This window comes from Suricata suricatta, chromosome 10 (assembly GCF_006229205.1).
Source record: "Suricata suricatta isolate VVHF042 chromosome 10, meerkat_22Aug2017_6uvM2_HiC, whole genome shotgun sequence".
Lineage (NCBI taxonomy): Eukaryota > Metazoa > Chordata > Mammalia > Carnivora > Herpestidae > Suricata > Suricata suricatta.
The window spans coordinates 20375791-20394489 of record NC_043709.1 but is presented as its reverse complement, the minus strand read 5'-3'; the positions used below and the strand labels follow the sequence as shown (position 1 = coordinate 20394489).

Sequence of the window (18699 nt, the reverse complement as noted above, 5' to 3'; positions counted from 1 at the left end):
CTGGGACATTCCTTTCAAACCTCATCAGTAAATCTACTATTCACTTTGACCTGACATTGTTTATGGTTCCTGTTATTGTACATGTTATTTAAGATTCACATCAATATCTGTTATTCTCAAGTAACAGTTGTAACAAGAAATAATCATTTTTAAAAAAAAATTTAATGTTTATTTTTGAGAGAGAGAGAGAGAGAGAGAGAGAGAGAGAGAGAGAGAGAGAACAAGCAGGAAAAGAGCAGAGAAAGAGGGAAACACAGACTCTAAAGCAGGCTCCAGGCTCCAAGTTGTCAGCACAGAGCCCAACATGGGTCACAAACCCATTAACCATGAGATCGTGACCTGAGCTGAAGTCAGACACATAACCAACTGAGCCACGCAGATGTTCCCCACTTTTTTGCTTTCTTTCTTTTTTTACTTCTGAATGGTTTACCTGCCAAATAGTTGAAAATGATTATTGGTTTAAGAAAAAGCCCCAAATCAATACAGCTTTTACTGCATCTTTAAAATATCACAAATAAGTGGCACTTGGGTGACTGTCAGTTAAGCATCCGACTTCTGCTCAGGTCATGATCTCATAGTCCCGGGAGTTTGAGCCCTGCATTGGGCTCTGCACTGACAGCTCAGAGCCTGGTGTCTGCTTTGGATTCTGTCTCCCTCTCTCGCTGCCCCTTCCCCACATGCTCTCCATCTCTCAAAAATGAATAAACGTTAAAAAAATTTAAAATAAAATATCACAAAAAGTCTGAAAAACCACCCAGCATTTTGCTGTTTCTGTAGCTGGAAAACTAAACCTTATTCATCAGCCTGCTGAACTGTTCCTTTTCAGAAACATAGATACTATCCAAAAATTTTCTGATATCCTTAGTGTGTAACTGTTGTGGCTTGCTGAATCACAGCTGCTGAGTTTGATACAAGTTCAGTGTTATTTCCTGCAAGAATTAACTCATCTTTCTGGGCTTGGGATACAGCACAAGCAACACCTGGCCTCATCTGTAGATGTAATGGAAACCCGGTGTAACGCCCTTGATCATGTTATGTACATGACTATAGATAGTGCAAACAATAGTCAGTTCCCTTCTATTTCCCCACCATCTGTCAACTAGGAGCCTCTTCTTTTTCTTTCCAAGACTGAGTTCTACACTGATGTTACTAAAAAGTCCCTTCACAGAGTTCCTCTGGGGCTCTTTACAGTAACAGTGTATCCCTTCTGAGTGATGTTGACATTTCCTGGAATGTCGGAAGTCTGACTGCTGAGAATGGTCTTCATTCTCGCAGTAGATGCGGCAAAGAGAGCAGAAATAATTATTTCTGTTCTGCGATATTTCATGCTACAGCATGAACAGATAGATTTTACAGGGAAATTAACAATGCATGTTAAATTATCTGATTATGAAACTTGTAATCTGAAGTTCTTGGATTGACTTCAAGGGGTCCAAGATATTTTATCATATGTTCAAAGGAGGCTTTTAGATCCAAAAAAAGGTAATGAGAACTACAGCCTTAAGTGAAAGGGAAAGAGAAAGAAAGTCCAAACTACCTAGGCCCCGAAGAGGAGAAGGCCTCTCTTACCCTTCCGAGGAAGATGACGATCACCCCAAGCAATCGAGAGAAACAGCTCTTGATGCAATCACACGAGGGTTTATTGCCAAACCAGCGCGCTGGGGTTCAACTCGTAACCCATGCAGGGGCAGAGGAGAAGAACCCCCAGCAAACAACAAGCAAGGTTTTTATGGCCAATTTGGGGAGGGGTACAGGAGTAATCTAGGGCAAACCAGAGGCTTTTGGGCGTGTGACTGGCACCCCAAAGTCTTAATCAGGGGGCAGCGGGGCAGCGGGCATCATGGATGGTGGGGCGTCGGCGTTGGTGATAGGGAGGGGGTAGAGGGGGATGCCGCCCGCCCCTGCTTAGGGGAAATTTTTCTGGTTCGGCCTGATTGAACTAGGGTCAGTGGTCAATGGGTGGCCTATTTTCTTATCTATAGTCAGCAAGCGGTTGTTTACAGAAGCAAGAAATAGCGGTTAAGGTTCTAAGTCTAACACTCAGAGTTTAACACTCAAATTGGGCCCTTACATAAGGAAAAAGGATTAATTTTTAAACCATCCAGAAAATAAACTTCAATATTATAATTTGATTTTCAATACTGTCATTTAACGTAATTAAATTGTTTTTAATAAACAAACACCTCTTGGGGTGGCTGCCCAGCTACCAGTGATTCTATCTTCCCAGAGAAAGGTTATAAACACAGGAGAAAGGTGCACACCTAAGACATTTTTTAACATACTTCTGTGGGTACAGCTAATTGATCTAGAAGTTGAAAAGGCATCTAGGCTGTTTACTGAGATTCTTTCCTTCAGAAATTTGAAACTAAAACACTATCTTAGTATCAAGATGATTATAATAAAGGAATACAACTGACAGAAAAACATAGATTCCGTAATTTAGAACTTAAAGGCACCATAAAGGCGCCTGGGTGGCTCAGTCTGTCATGCGTGCAACTTTAGCTCAGGTCGTGATCTCACGGTTTGTGACTTCAAACTTGCGTCACTGGGCTCTCTGCTGTCAGCACACAGCCCACTTTGGATCCTATCTCCCTCTCACTCTGCCCTTCCCGCTCGCGTGCACACCCTCTCTCCCTCTCAAAAATAAGTAGTTAAAAAAATATATTTAAAAAAAAGTCTTTAAAGGTACCATAAAGATTCTTCTCCCATCATTGTTCCAATCTCCTAAACTGCACCTTACTAAGATCTATGAAATAAACTAGTAAGAGAAATCACTAGCTGGTATCCAACACTGTGCTTCCCTACAAGGATTACATTATCGCTGTATTGAAGAACTATTAAAAACCAGTATCTATGTTTAAGCAAATTTACTAGCTTTTGCTTGATTTTATTCAAAACAGTATTTCTAGAAAACAAAGTACCTTAAGACTACATGTTAAGGTCATACAAGAGAGGATGTGCCTGGAGAGACATCCCAAAATCTGACAGACTATCAAGTCCTTTAGCTAGGAACATTAAGTTATTAATCTGCAATTAATTACATCCTTCCATGGTCCATGGACTTCATCACGCAGACATAAAGATGACTCTACTCAAAACTAAGAAAACGATAAATTAATTGAAGGATCATAGGAACCAAGTGAAAGAATGAACTCCCAATGGCTACAGCTTGGACAATTTGGTCAGTAAAATAAATTATTAGATTAAAACTCAAAATATAAAATAAATATACATGAGTCCACATAGACATAAATACATGACTGAATAAATAACTGGGAGAAAAGAGTAAATCTCCCACAAGGAAAACTTCCAAATATGTTTTCTCTATTCCAGTATCAGAGAAGTCTAACATAAACCTTCACTCCTTTTGTGTATTGTGGGGAGCGGCAAAGATCTCAGCCCTTGGCCATTTGCTAGCAGGATTCGTCACTCCCTGAAGGGAGTTGCAACATAGGCAGGGGGGCGCCACTCCCTGTCAGAGAAGCCAAAAGACCAAAGGTCAACCGCCTGCAGGCAGGGAGGTATCAGCCCCTCAGGCGCTGTGCTAAAACACTTTAGTCCGGTTCCTTTTTTACTCCAGTCTTAATCCCTTGACCCTGTTTCCTAGCAACTGACCTGGGTCAGCTGCCTTGTCCCCCCCCCCCCACCCCGCCTTGAAGGCTTTATAAGGAACAGTTTTCTCAATAAACTCTCTCTTTCGCCTGACCCGAAAACCCTGAGTCGTGTCTTTACTCTCTGCGTCTCCCTCTGCCGTCGCCCCTTTTTCTCTCCCTCCCTCAGAAAAGAACCTAGCCCCGCAGGCCGGAGCGGGACACGACAGTATATGGCTGTTTTTCTTTCCAAAGTATACAGTATGAAAGTGAGCAAAAGAGTAACTTTATAGTGGAGAATCTGACAAAGGCCAGCATCAACAATATGACATGTTGATAGTATGTATTTTTAATATGACATAATAAAAATGGCATTTTTCCAGGGGCGCCTGGGTAGCACAGGTGTCCGACTTCAGCTCAGGTCATGATCTCATGGTTCATGGGTTTGAGCCCTGCATCGGGTTCTGTGCTGACAGCTCAGAGTCTGGAGCCTGCCTCCGATGCTTTGTCTCCCTATCTCTCTGCCCCTCCCCCACTCGTGCTCTGTCTCTCTCATTCTCAAAAATAAATAAAACAAAAAAATTATAAAAAAATAAAGTAAAAAAAATTTTTAGGGTGGCATTTTTCCTGCAATATTTTTGCCAAAAAACCGATAACCCATTCTATTAATGAGAAAAAACATTACACAAATATTGACACTGAACAAAATTACTAACCATTAATTACTAAAAACTCTCAAGACCACCAAAATGAAGGAAAGTGTGAGAAACATACAGTGTGAAACACCATCACACCCAGGAGGAGTCTAAAACAACATAATCACTAAACATGATGTGATGTTCACAATGCTATCTTGGAATAAAAAATGGATGTTAGATAAAAATTAAGAAAATTCAAATACAGTATAAGCTACACTTAATAATAATTTATAAATATTGGTTCATTAATTGAGACAAATGTACCATACTAATGTAACATATTAATAATAGAGATGGACTCCAATGCTACTGAATCCTGTCCTTTTCATTTTTTTTTTAAATAGGCCATGAATAGCTACGTCTTAAAAACTTGTTTTACACAACCACAGAAAATCTGTCAGGCCAGGTTGGCAGGTTTGTAAATATTTATTCTGGGCAGCAGTCCCGAGGCAGCCATTTATTCCCCTGCAATGTTCTCTGCTAAGTTCCTAATGCCAAAAATCTGCATATAAGAAATTCTGAAAATTTTTATGAATCAAGAAGTAATATGGGGCGCCTGGGTGACTCAGTCAATTGTGCATCCGACTTCGGCTCAGGTCATGATATCATGGTTTGTGGGTTTGAGCACCACGTCGGGTTCTATGCTAACAGCTAGCTCAGAGCCTGGAGCCTGTCTTTGGATCCTGTGTGTCCCTCTCTCTTTCTGTCCGTCCCCTGCTCATGCTGTCTCTCTCTCTCTCTCTCTCTCTCTCTCTCTCTCTCTCTCTCAAAAATAAATAAAACATAAAAAATATTAAAAAAAAAAAAGAAGTAATAGTTGTTGAGAGACCTGCAGCAAAGATTTTTATTAGGCTTCTCATAGCTTTAATAAGAATTTTTCTGTTATGCTTTGGGTTTATGCTCTCTAAAGATTTTCATGAGTCATTAGAGCTTTACCACTTTCCTATAAACCTGAGAGTATTCCAAAATAAAAATCTTATTTAAAAAGGTCATTAAGGTGCATATAGAAGGCTTATCTATTTTTGTTATATGTGTGTTCCACTAAAAAGACATATTTTCATATGCTAACAGCAATCAGAAACTGAAAATATTAAAGTACCACTTACATTAATATGGCAAGTATGAAATTTTTAGCAATAATTCTGACAAAAGGTATATCAGACCTATATACTGAAAACTACAAAATGTTCTGAAATTTTAAAAGACATAAATAAATGGAGAAATAAGCACATAGGTAGATCAAAAGACTCAATATTTCAAGATGTCAAATTTCCTCAGATTTACAGACCCAAGCAAAATGCCCAGAAGGCTTTTTGGTAGAAACAGGCTGATTCTGAAATTTATATAAATATGTAAGATGTAGAATGTCAAACTAACTTTAAAAAGGATGAACAGAGTTGGAGACTTTATACTACCAATTTCAAGACTTCTTTAAAAGCTATACTGGAGCATACGGCTGGCTCAGTCAGTAAAGCATGCAATTCTTGATCTCGGGGGTCATGAGTTAATACCCTACATTGGGCAAAGAGCTAACTTTAAAAAAATAACAAAAAACTACAGCATTCAAGGTAGTCTGAGATCGGTGTAAGGATAGACAAATGAACAACAGAATAAAAGAGAGTCCTGAAACAGAACCAAATTTATAGTAAGGGGATTTTCAACACACATGCAAAAGCAAATCAATGAGAAAAAGTATTTTCAATACACTGTGTTGGAACAACTGTACAGCCACTGCCAAAAGAAAAAGAACCTTGATACTTTCCTCACACCATAAACAAACATTTAAATATAACCACGTCACAGACCAAAATCTAAGAACTGAATCTATGAAACTGCTGTAAGAAAATAAAGTAGAAAAACTTGGTGATCTTGAGCCTGCCAAAGATTTTTTTAACATAACAAAAACATGCACAAATCATAAAAGCAAAACAATACATTATGTTTTATCAAAATTAAAAACATCCACCCATCAAAAACACTGTTACTAAAGAAGAAGCCACAGAGAGGGAGAAAATATTTATGAAATGTGTTTGAAAAAGGACTTGTATCTACACTACAAAGAAATCTTACAACTCAAAATAAGACAGCTCATTAATAGACAAAAGATTTAAATAGACCTTCAAACCGAAGAAGATATATAGATGGCAGATAAGCAGACGAAAAGATCTACAATATAGCCAGTCAACTGGGAATTGCAAATTAAAAACCACAGTAATACATCATTACATATTAAACGAGAAAATTTTTTAAAATGAGAAAATTAAAAAAAAAGAAAATTAAGAAGACTGAGAATAGTGAGTATTGTTGAAGATGTGGAGCAACTGAAACTCTCATCTTACATTCTCACTGGTAAGAACATAAAATGCACCCTTTGGAAAGCTGTTAACCAGCTCCTTAAAAACTTAACGTATGTACCCATCTATAACCCAACATTCTACTCCTAGGCACTTACCCAAGGGGGAAAAAAAGAATGTATCTTCACAAAGACTTACACACAAATGTTTACAGTAGCTTTATTTGTAATACTCAAAAACTGGAAACAAACTAAATGGTCATCAATAGGTGAATGGATAAACACCTTGCGACATATTCAAAATGGAATATATTCAGCAATAAGAGAGAATGCATAAAACAAAAACAGATTAATTGCAAAATAATTATGCTGAGGGCAAGAGGTCATAAAAAGGTATGCTATATGATACACAATTCTAGAAAATGCAAACTAATCTAAGTGAAATAGATTATATAATAATAAATGATGAGGCAGAAGGAGAGGAAGGAGAGAATTACCAAGGGGTATGAGGAAACTTAAGGGCATAAGTCAAAATTTTATCAAGCTGTATACCTTAAATATGTGCAGTTTGCTGCATGTAAATCAATTATATTTCAATAAATCTGTTTATGTCATATATAGCTTTTTAAGATGTTTATTCACTTATTTTTGAGAGAGACAGAGATGGCACACACGCAGGGGATAGGCAGAGAGATAGGAAGACAAAGATTCCCAAGCAGGTTCCACCCTGCAAGTACAGAGCCCATACAGGGCTCAAACCCATAAACTGTGAGATCATGACTTGAGCTGAAACCAAGAGTTGGATGCTCAACCAGTTGAGCCACCAAGCTCCCCTATTTTTTTTAATGTTTGTTTATTCCAAGAGAGAGAAAGGGAGTGTTCTAGCGTGCAAGTGGGGTAGGGGCAGGGAAAGAGAATCCCAAGCAGGCTCCCCACTGTGAGCAGAGCCCAATTCAGGGCTTCATCCCACAAACCTCCCACAAACCGTGAGATCATGACCGTAGCCAAAATCAAGAGTCAGATGCACAACGAACTGAGCCACCCAGCCACCCCAAAGTCATACATATATATAATTGGTTTTACAAGATTGGATTTCTTTATTGCATATTATAAAAAATAATCAAGATAAACAAACTATAAATAGAGAATGCTCAAAAATGAAGGTAATTTAGGGGCGCCTGGGTGGCTCAGTCGGTTAAGCGTCCAGCTTTGGCTCAGGTCATGATCTCATGGTACGTGGGTCCGAGCCCCACATCGGGTTCTGTGCTGACAGCTAGCTCAGAGCCTGGAGCCTGTCTTTGAAGATTCTGTGTCTCCCTTTCTCTCTGACCCCTCCCCTGCTCATGCTGTCGCTCTCAAAAATAAATAAAACATTAAAATCTTTTTTTTTAAATGAAGGTAATTTATAATGAGTATACCTTGACATACACACACACATACCCCATGTGTACAGGAGTATACGTACTTCCTAATAAAAAAGAAAATGGACTAGTTAACTTAATGAAATACAAGGAAAGAAGAATTTTTAAGGGGCAACTGGTCGGCTCAGCTGGCTAAGCATCCAACTTGGTTTCATCTTGGGCCATGACCTCAGTGGTGAGACCGAGCCCCACGTCAGGCTGCACACTGATAGTGGAGCCTGCTTGGGATTCTCTCTCTGTCTCGCTCGCTCGCTCTCTCTCTCTCTCTGCCCCTTCCTGGCTTACACACATGCATGCTCTATCTCTCTCAAACTAAACAAACAGTTTTTTAAAAAAAGAATTTTTAAGATATTTGAGCCACAGTTTTTTAAAGCCATCCTACTCGTCATCTGAAGATATGAGCAGTTTTAAGCCAAGCTTAAAAAAAAGAGTAGATCCATAAGTAGCCTTTATACTATCAAAGAATATCAAATAATTTTAGAAGTTTAGCACCTGAAAAGTTCCTCTAATCCAACTTCATTTTACAGTATAAAATGTGAAGCCCAGAACCATTTAAGTCAACTACTAAGGTCATTTCCAGGCAGAGCCAAGACTATAATCAAATTTGTATAATTTTAACTTAAAAGGTATTTCAAGATCAATCATCATTTCATTATCATACTGATCAATTTTCAATTCAACAATATTGAACATTTCTTAGGCATTGTAGGAGTATATGGCAATTCTTACCCTCAAGCTTTCAATGTCAATTTGAGGCCTATTAAATATTTCAGTCATAAATGCCATTTTCTTTAAAGAAATCTATAGCGTTAATAGAAGAAGGATCTAATTGTGCTCGTAATAAATTCTCTCTCTCTCATTTCTTAAATATTCTCCATTTACAGTTTGTTTGGCTTGGTTATTTTAATAATACACACAGAAAGGAAATCAACCAATCTTGTCTAGCCGATTTTTTCACATTTAAAGAACTGAACACTTTTAAAGAACGGAAGAAGCTGCAAGCTGGGAACTTCTATGAGCTGTTTTACCCACAAATATGTTTTGTCTGTCTGTATAGTGTTTCTAAAAACCTAAACGTGTGGCTAACATTTACAATTAGCAGATCTTATATTAAAATCTGGTTTCCTAATTTTGTTGAAACACTGGAAGATCTGACACAACTAGACATGTATCCTTCACGGAAAAAACTGAGCACTGATTAGGCTCTTACGTACCTTAGACAAATAAGACATAATTACAACTTTCAAAAACCTCACAGTTTATTATTAGAGACTAGCACTAAGCAAGTCATGGTAGTCCATTATAGTTTTACTACACGCCAAACACTGTATGTGATAGATATTAAATAAAAATGAAAATAGAATAAGATGGAGGTACAAGAGAAGTGTTAATCATTTGTTAAAATACTGTTTTGGGAAGGCTTCATAGAGAAGAAAGAACTTGAGCTATGTTTTGTAAGAGTAAAGTTCTTTCCAGGTGAATAGGGGAGAATTAGGCACAGCCAACTGCATGTTCATGGCTATAGGATCACATAGAGAGTAGACATGGTTGAAGTATAAGGCATCAGGCAGTTTGTGAAGAAACAGTACGCCTTTGAAAGATGAACTGAAGCCAGATCATGAAGGACTCTTGCATCCAATGCCGAGGAATGTGAGTTTCATCCTATACATCAGTATTGTGCCCACAGTGCTAAGGAGACTGCTCATGATTCAACATAGATGGGAGAACAAACAAAAAGGGAAAAGGGAAAAGATATAATAGCTGATTGCCCTAGTTACTGATTCAACTAACTTACTAAAAGATAATTTATGAGCACAGCCTGATCTTTGTTCTGTTAATAAAGAACTACTTTTGCCTATCTTATGTAGTTCATTTAAAAAATTTCTTTGAACAAAAAACTTCTGTTATAAACAAATTTATTTTTTAAAAATCTTGGACATAAGCATTAAAAATTTTCTGCCAATCTTTACCTGATACACTACATAACAAAACAAAGGATAAAAATCATATGAGATCTCTCAATAGATACAGAAAAAGCAGTTGACAAAATTCAACATCTACTTATGATAAAAACCCTCACCAAAGTGGGTATAAAAGAAATCTACCCCTCAACGTAATATAGGCCCTGTGACAAATCTACAGCTAACATCATATTCTACAGTGAAAAGCTGAAGGATTTTTCTCTAAGATCAATGGCAAGACAATGATGCCCACTTTTATTCAAAATAGTATTGGAAGTCGTAGGCACAGCAGTTAGTCAAGAAGAAGAATTGGAAAGGAAGATATAAAATTGTTAATTTGCAGATGACATAATACGATACATAGAAAACCCTCAAGATTCCACAAAAAAACAACTACACAAACTAATAAATGAAAATTAACATATAGAAATAAGTTGGACTGACCTATCAGAAAGAAATTAGGAAAACAATCCCACTTACAAGTGCACCAAAAAGAATATCTAGGAATAAACTTTATCAGGCAGTGAAAGACATATAGTATACTCTATTAAGACCTTGATAAAAGAAATTGAAGACAGCAAAAATAAATGGAAAGATATTTTGTGCTCAGGGAATGTAAGAATTAATAGTGTTAAAATGTCCATATTACCCAAAGGAGTCTACGGATTCAATGCAATCCCCATCAAAACACCAATCATATTTTTCACACAACCAAAACAAAGAATCCCAAAACTTGCATGGATCCATGAAAAGACCCTGAACAGCTAAAACAATCTTGAGAGAAAACAAAGCTGCAGATTATCATACTTTCTCATATCAAATACTAAAAGCTGTAGTAATCAAAACAGTATGGAACTGGCATAAAAAACACAGACACATACATCAGTGGAACAGCAAACAGAGCTCAGAATAAACCCACACATACATGTTCAATTTATCTATGACAAAGAAAGAATATAAAATGGGGAAAAAATAGTCTCTTCAATAAATGGTATTGGGAAAATTGGGCCACATGCAAAAATATCAAACTGGACCACAAAAATAAACTCAAAATGAATTAAGGTCTTAAATGTGAGGCCAGAAGCCATGAAATCCCTAGGAGGGGAAAAAATAGATGATAAGCCCTTTAACATTGGTCTTACCCACATTGTTTTGAACCAGTCTTCTCAAAAAAGGGCAACAAAAACTAAAATCATATCAAGCTACTAGCTTTTGTACAGCAGAAGAAACCATAAACAAAATAAAAAACAACCTAACTGAATAGAAGACATTTACAAATTATATATCTGATAAGGGATTAATACCCAAAATATATATACTGAATGTACACTACTTAATACATATATTTAAAAAAAAAACCCTACTTAAAAATGAGGAGAGGATCTGAATAAATATACTCCTAAGAAAGACATACAAGTGGCCAAGAGACACATGAAAAGATGCTCAACATCACTAATCATCAGGGAAATGCAAATCAAAAGCATAAGGAGATAATCACCTCACACCAGTCAGACTGGTTATTATCAAAAGAACAAAAAATAACAGCTGCTGGCAAGGATGTAAAGAAAAGGGACCCTTCACAAACTGTTGATAGGAATGTAAAGTAGAATGTACAACAATATGGAGGCACCTCAAAAAATTAAAATTGGAATTACCACACAATCCATCAATTACATTCCTAGGTATTTATCCAAAAAACCAACAACCACCAATTCAAAGAGATATATGCACATCTATGTTCACTGCAGAGCATTATTTACAATAGCCAAGGTAAGGAAGCAATCTAACTGTCCATCAATAGATGTATGGAAAAATAAGATGTGGTATATGTACACAGTGGAATATTACTCAGCCATAAAAAATGGGATCTTAACATTTAAAACATGGATGGATCTAGAGGGTTTTATGTTACAAGAAGTAAGTCAGACAAAGACAAATACCATAGGATCTCACTTATATGTGTAATCTAAAAAGCAAAGCAAATGAACAAACAAAGAAGAGACTCCCAGATGTAGGAAGCAAACTACCAGATGAGGAGGGGTTGAGGGATGGGCAAAATAGGTGAAGGGTTTAAGAGGTACATTTTTTCCAGTTACAACATAAGTAAGCCAAGGGGATGTAATGTATGCCGTAAGTACTATAGCCAACAACATTATAACAATTTTGTGCTGTGACAGATGGTAAGCTGACTTATTGTGGGGACTGTTTTATAATGTACAGTATAAAAATTTCACTGTGATGTACACCTGAAACTAATGGGATATTGTGTATCAATTATATTTCAATTTAAAAAATGAAAATTTTGAGGAAAGAGTTAAGATTGTGGGGGAATAGGGTGACCCTAAGTTTGCCTCCTACCTTGAACACAGCTAGATAAATATCAAATCATTCTGAACACCCAAGAAATCAATCAGAGGTCTTAGAGAACAAAGCTGCAAGCAGAAAAACTGACCTATGGAAGGCAGGCAGAGCAGAAAGTTGATTTGGGGGAGAAAAGTGCCACAGTTGCAGCAGAGAAGAGAGCACTCAGATCGCAGAGAAAGGAGTGAGAGAGAATGAGAGAGAAAAGGCAGGGGGAAAAACAAAGCGAAAACACGCACAGGGACCTGCACAAGAAAACTGTTCCCCAAAACCACTGACTGGGAAAAGGGGGAAGATTTAAGTACTATCAATTTTTTATAAACAACCAAGTGCAGAGTCTGAAGTGTGGGAAGTTAGTGCCATTGCCTAGATCATGCCTTGCGCTGCTTGGGGAAAAAGAGGGTGGAGCCCTAGAAGCTGGCCAGGCAGTCTCAGGATCTCTTGAGTGCAGGGGGAGCAGCAGTTCCCCTGCGTAGAGTACAGCTGGTAGAGGTGATACAGCCTCTCCGCAGGCAAAGGACCCTGCTGGCGTCATCGAGCTACCCCATTCACTGGAATAGGAACAAAGACACTGGTTGAAAGCAGCAAACCCTGGTGCTGGCCGTGTTTTACAATTTACCATAAAATCCAAGCACTGTGCAGTGGCACAATTGTTTTCTGGGACAAACCAGCATAGGCTACAGCACAGCAAAATCATCCCCCAGAGGACCATGGTGGGTCTGCTACACTGGATTAACTGACATGTAGTTTTGAAAGCCAGCTGCTCAGTAGATAAAACACAGGGGTGCTGGCAGGTGGACGGCTCAAAGACAAAGACAGGGAGAGGGTAGAGATTTGATGGAGGCCGGGGACAAGGGGGACAACTGTTTGTTCATCTGTGAAGGCTTCCTAAGGGGTGCCGGGCATGGGCTTCCTTATCTAAAGATGGAAGAGAGGGGCAAAGCAATATTTACCCCTCGCCCACTAGCAGTGATGGACCTCAGTGAGACAAAAACAGCACCACCAAATGAAGACCAGAGCCACTTACACCAAACCCTGCCCGCCTGCACCCTGCAGATGCCATCTCCTTTAGGGCAAGTGCACCAGAGAATCAGAGCAGCAGGCCCCTCCCTCAGACGACCAGCACAAGCTTCTCAGAAGCACCAAGTCTACTGATCATAGAGTGCTGCAAAGCATCAGCTCTTGGGGAAACTGGATCTGGCTTTCTTTGGGTTTCTTTTGTATACAGAAAGAGTCATTTTAAGTTTATTTTTTAATTACTTTAACTTTTTTTAATCTTTAAGGGTTTTTTCCTATTAATCTTCTCTTAACATGAAGACAAAGACACATCCAGGATCTAGCTTTCTTTACTCTTTTTTAATGTCTAAATTTATTTACTTTTTATTTTATTTCTTTTTTTTGACCTCCAAAATGACAAGTCAGGGGAGTTCACCACAAAGAAAGAACAGGAAGAAATGACAGCCAGGGATTTAATCAGTAGAAATATAAGTAAAATGTTTGAACTAGAATAAAACAACAATTATAAAGATTCTGGCTGGGTTTGAAAAAAGCAAAGAAGATGGAGAATCCCTTACTGAAGATATAAAAGAACTAAAATCTAGTCAATTAAAAATGCTATAACCAAGATGCAAACCCAAACGAATGCCACAAAAACAAAGATAGAAGAAGCAGAGGAATGAATCAGTGATAAAGATAAAATTATGGAAAATAATGAGGCTGGAAATAAAAGAGAAACAAAGGTAATAGATTACAAAGATGGACTTAGGGAACTCAGCAACTTATGAAAACATAATATTTGTATCATAAGAGTCTCAGAAGATGAAGAGAGAGAAAAACGGATAAAAGGTTTTTCTGAACAAATTATAGCTGAAAACGTCCATAATCTGGGGAAAGACAGAGACATCAAAATTCAAGAAACACAGAGAAGTCCCATTAAATTCAACAAAAGCCGGCAAAGGCTAAGGCATATCACAGTCAAATTCATAAAATACAGAGAAGGAAGAAATCCCTGCAGCAGCAAGGGAAAAATAAGTCCTTCATCTACAAGGGAAGACAGATCAGGTTAGCAACAGATCTCTCCACAGAAACTTGGTGGGCCAGAAGGGAAAGGCAGGATATAGTCAACTGCTGAATGGGAATAATATGCAGCCAAGAATATCTTATCCAACAGGCTGTCATTCAGAACAGAGAGATAAAGAGTTTCCCAGACAAACAAAAAAACTAAAAGAGTTGATGACCACTAAACCAGCCCTGCAAGAAATATTAAGGGGGACTTTAAGGGAGACACTTTGAGTTGGAAGGAAAAAAAAGACTAAAAGGAACAAAAACTAGAAAGGAACGGAGACCATCACCAGAACCAACTTTACAGGTAACACAATGGCACTAAATTCATATCTTTAAATAATCACTCTGAATGTAAATAGACTAAATGCTCCAATCCAAAGATATAAGGTATTAGAAAGAATAAACAAAAGATACATCTATAAGCGGCCTACAAAACTCATTTTATTTATTTTTTAACATTTATTTATTTTTGAGAGAGAAAGAGTGCAAGTGGGGGAGGGGCAAAGAGAGAATGAGACACAGAATCTGAAGCAGGCTCCAGGCCCCAAGCAGCACAGAGCTTGACACAGGGCTCAAACTCATGGACCGAGAGATCATGACCTGAGCCGAATTCAGACACTTAACTGACTGAGCTACCCAGGCGCCCCTACAAACCTCTTTTTTTTTTTTTTTTTTGGCAAATACTTATAACTTTTTTTAATAGAAATGAAACATTTATTGAGTACTTGTTTATTTAGCATCAGCAATAAAGAATCTCAAGAAAAAGATGAATTGTACTCTCACAAAACAGAACACAGATCCAAAGACACCTACACATGGAAAGTGAGGGGCCGAAGAACCATCTATCATGATAATGGATATCAAAGGAAAGCTGGAATAGCCATACTTATATCAGAAAAATGAGATTTTAAGCCAATGACTATAACAAGAGATGAAGAAGCACATTACATCATAATTAAGGGGTCTACCCATCAAGAAGATCTAACGGTTGTAAATATTTATGCCCCCAACTTAAAAGTACCCAAATATGTAAGTCAATTAATAATAAACATAAAGAAACTCATTATTAACAATATAATGATAGTAGGGGACGTTAATGCCCCACTTACAGCAACAGACAGATCATCTAAGCAGAAAATCAACAAGGAAATAATGGCTTTGAACAACACAGTGGACCAGATGGACTTAATAGATACATTCAGAACATTTCATCCTAAAGCAGCAGAATACACATTCTTCTCAAATGCATGTGGAACATTCTCCAGAATAGATCACATACTGTGTCACAAATCAGGTCTCAACAAGTACAAAAAGACTGAGCTCATACCATGCATATTTTCAGACCACAACACTATCAAACTCGAACTCAACCCAAGAAAAAATTTGGAAAGACCATAAATACATGGGGGTTAAAGAACATACTACTAAAGAAGGAATGGATTAACCAGGAAATTAATGAAGAAATAAAAAATAGATGGAAGCCAAAGAATATGAAAACAAGATGGTCCAAAAGCTTTGGGATGCAGCAAAGGCAGTCCTAAGATGGAAGTATATTGCAGTACAGGCAAGCAAAGTCTCAACTAAAGGAGCTAGAAAAGGAACAGCAAATAAAGCATAAAGCCAGCAGAAGAAGGGAAATAATAAAGGTTAGAGCAGAAACAAATGATATAAATACAAACAAAAACGCTGTAATTGATCAATGAAATTTAAGAGCTGGTTCTTCAAAAGTAATAAAAATGGTAAACCCTAGCCAGACTTATCAAAAAAGGAAAGAGAAAGGATCCAAATAAATAAAATCATGAATGAAAGAGAAGCGAGAACAGCCAATACCACAGAATCTTAAAGTTATTATAAGAAACATTATGAAAAATTACATGCCAACAAACTGGACGATCTGGAAGAAACAGACAAATTTCTAAACATTTAAACACTACCAAACTGAAACAGGAAGAAATAAAAAATCTCAACAGATCCATAACCAGCAAAGAAATTGAATCAGTATTCAAAAATCTCCCAACAAACAAGTTCTCGGCGAGATGGCTTCCCAGGGGAATTTTACCAGCCATTTAAAGAAGTGTCAACACCTTTTCTTCTAAAACTATTCCAAAAAATAGAAATGGAAGGAAAACTTCCAAACTCTTTCTATGAGATCAGCATTACCTTGATTACAAAACCAAGAACCAACTAAAAAGGAGAATTATAGGCCAAAATCTCTAATGAGCATGGATGCAAAAATTCTCAACAAGATACTAGCAAATCAAATACAAAAGTACATTAGAAGAATTATTCACTAAAATCAAGTGAGATTTATTCCTGGGCTACAGAGTTGGTTCAATATCTGCAAAGCAATCAATGTGATACACATTAACAAAATAAAGAATGAGAACCATATGATCCTATCAATAGATGCAAAAAAAGCATTTGACAAAATACAGCATCTATTCTTGATAAAAATCCTCAACAAAGTAGGGATAGATAGAATATACCTCAACATTATATAGGCCACATATGAAAGGCCCACAGCTAATAGCATCCTCCAAAGGAAAAACAGAGAGCATTTCCTCTACAGTCACAAAAAAGGCAAAAATATCCACTCTCACCATTACTATTTGTCATACTACTGGAAGTCTCAGCCTCAGCAATCAGACAACTAAAAGAAATAAAAGGCATCCACACTGGCAAGGAAGAAATCAAACTTTCACCATCTGCAGAGAAAATGATACTCTATATGAAAAACCCAAAAAACTCCACCAAAAAATTGCTAGAACTAATACATGAATTCAGCAAAGTCACAGGATATAAAATCAATGTACAGAAATCTGTTGCATTTCTGTACACCAATAGCAAAGCAACAGAAAAAGAAATCAAGGAATCGATCACATTTGCTATCACACCAAAAATAATAAGATACCCTGCAAAAAACCTAACCAAAAAGGTAAAAGATCTGTACCCTGAAGACTCAGGAAAGAAATTAAAAAGAACACCAAGAAATGGAAAAACATTCCATGTTCATGGATTGGAAGAACAAACATTAATAAAATGTCTATACTTCTCAAAACAATCTATACATTTAATGCAATCCCTATCAAAATCCACCGGCATTTTTCACAGAGCCAGAACAAACAATCCTAAAATTTGCATAGAACCAAAAAAACCCTGACTAGCCAAAACAATCCTGAAAAAGAAAAACAAAACTGGAGGCCATCATGATTCCAGATTTCAAGCTACATTAAAAAGCCTTAGTTATCAAGACAGTATGGTACTGGCACAGAAACAGACACATAGATAAATGAAACAGAAAACCCAGAAATAGACCCACAATTATATGGCCAACAATTCTTCAACAAAGCAGGAAAGAATATTCAATGGAAAAAAGACTGTCTCTTCAACAAATGTTGTGAAAACTGGACAGCAACATGGAGAAGAATAAACTGGACCACCTTCTTACACCATACAAGGGTGTAAGAATAAATTCAAGGGGTACTTGGGTGGCTCAGCCAGTTAAGCATCCGACTTTGGCTCAGGTCATGAGCTCACAGTTCACAAGTTTGAGTCCCATGTCAGGCTCTTCACAGACAGCTCAAAGCCTGGAGCCTGCTTCAGATTCTGTGTCTCCCTCTCTCGCCCCTCCCTACTAATGCTCTCTCTTTCTCTCAAAAATAAACATTAAAAAAAATTTTAACAAAATAAAATAAATTCAAAATTTATTACAAAGGATGTTGGTAAGGATGCAGAGAAAGGGGAACCCTCTTGCACTGCTGGTGGGAATGCAAACTGGTATAGCCACTCTTAAAAATAGTATGGAGGCTCCTCAAAAAGCTAAACTAGAACTACCCTATGACTCAGCAATTTCATTATTAGGTATTTACTCAAAAGATACAAAAATACAGATTTGAGGGGGTACATGGACCCTAATGTTTATAGCAGCATTAATAACAATAGCCTGACTATGGCAAGAGCCCAAATGTCCATCAACTGATGAAAGGATAAACAAGACATGGTGTGTGTATGTGTGTATGTGTGTGCATATGTGATAGAACATTAATTATCGTAAAGAATCAAATAGGGAGGTGGAGAGTCCAACTCTTGATTTTGGCTTATATCATGATTTCCCAGTTTGTGAGATCATACCCCAAGCAGGCTCTGCAATGATAGTACAGAGCCTGCTTTGGATTCTCTCTCATTCTCTCTCTCTCTCTCCCCCCACTCCCACCCTCCCTCCCTCCTACCCCCTCAAAATAAACAAACATAAAAAAAAAAAAAATCTTGCCATTTCCAAGGATAGGAATGGAGCTAGAGTATATTATGCTA

General features: G+C 37.5%; 1 protein-coding gene and 1 pseudogene across 7 annotated transcripts in view; both read right to left on the bottom strand.

Annotated features, from left to right (window-relative positions):
* UHRF1BP1L (UHRF1 binding protein 1 like) overlaps positions 1-18699 on the bottom strand; it is a 106792-nt gene that overhangs the window by 72530 nt on the left and 15563 nt on the right. The window lies entirely within an intron of this gene.
* On the bottom strand, positions 793-1267 carry LOC115305422 (annotated as a pseudogene).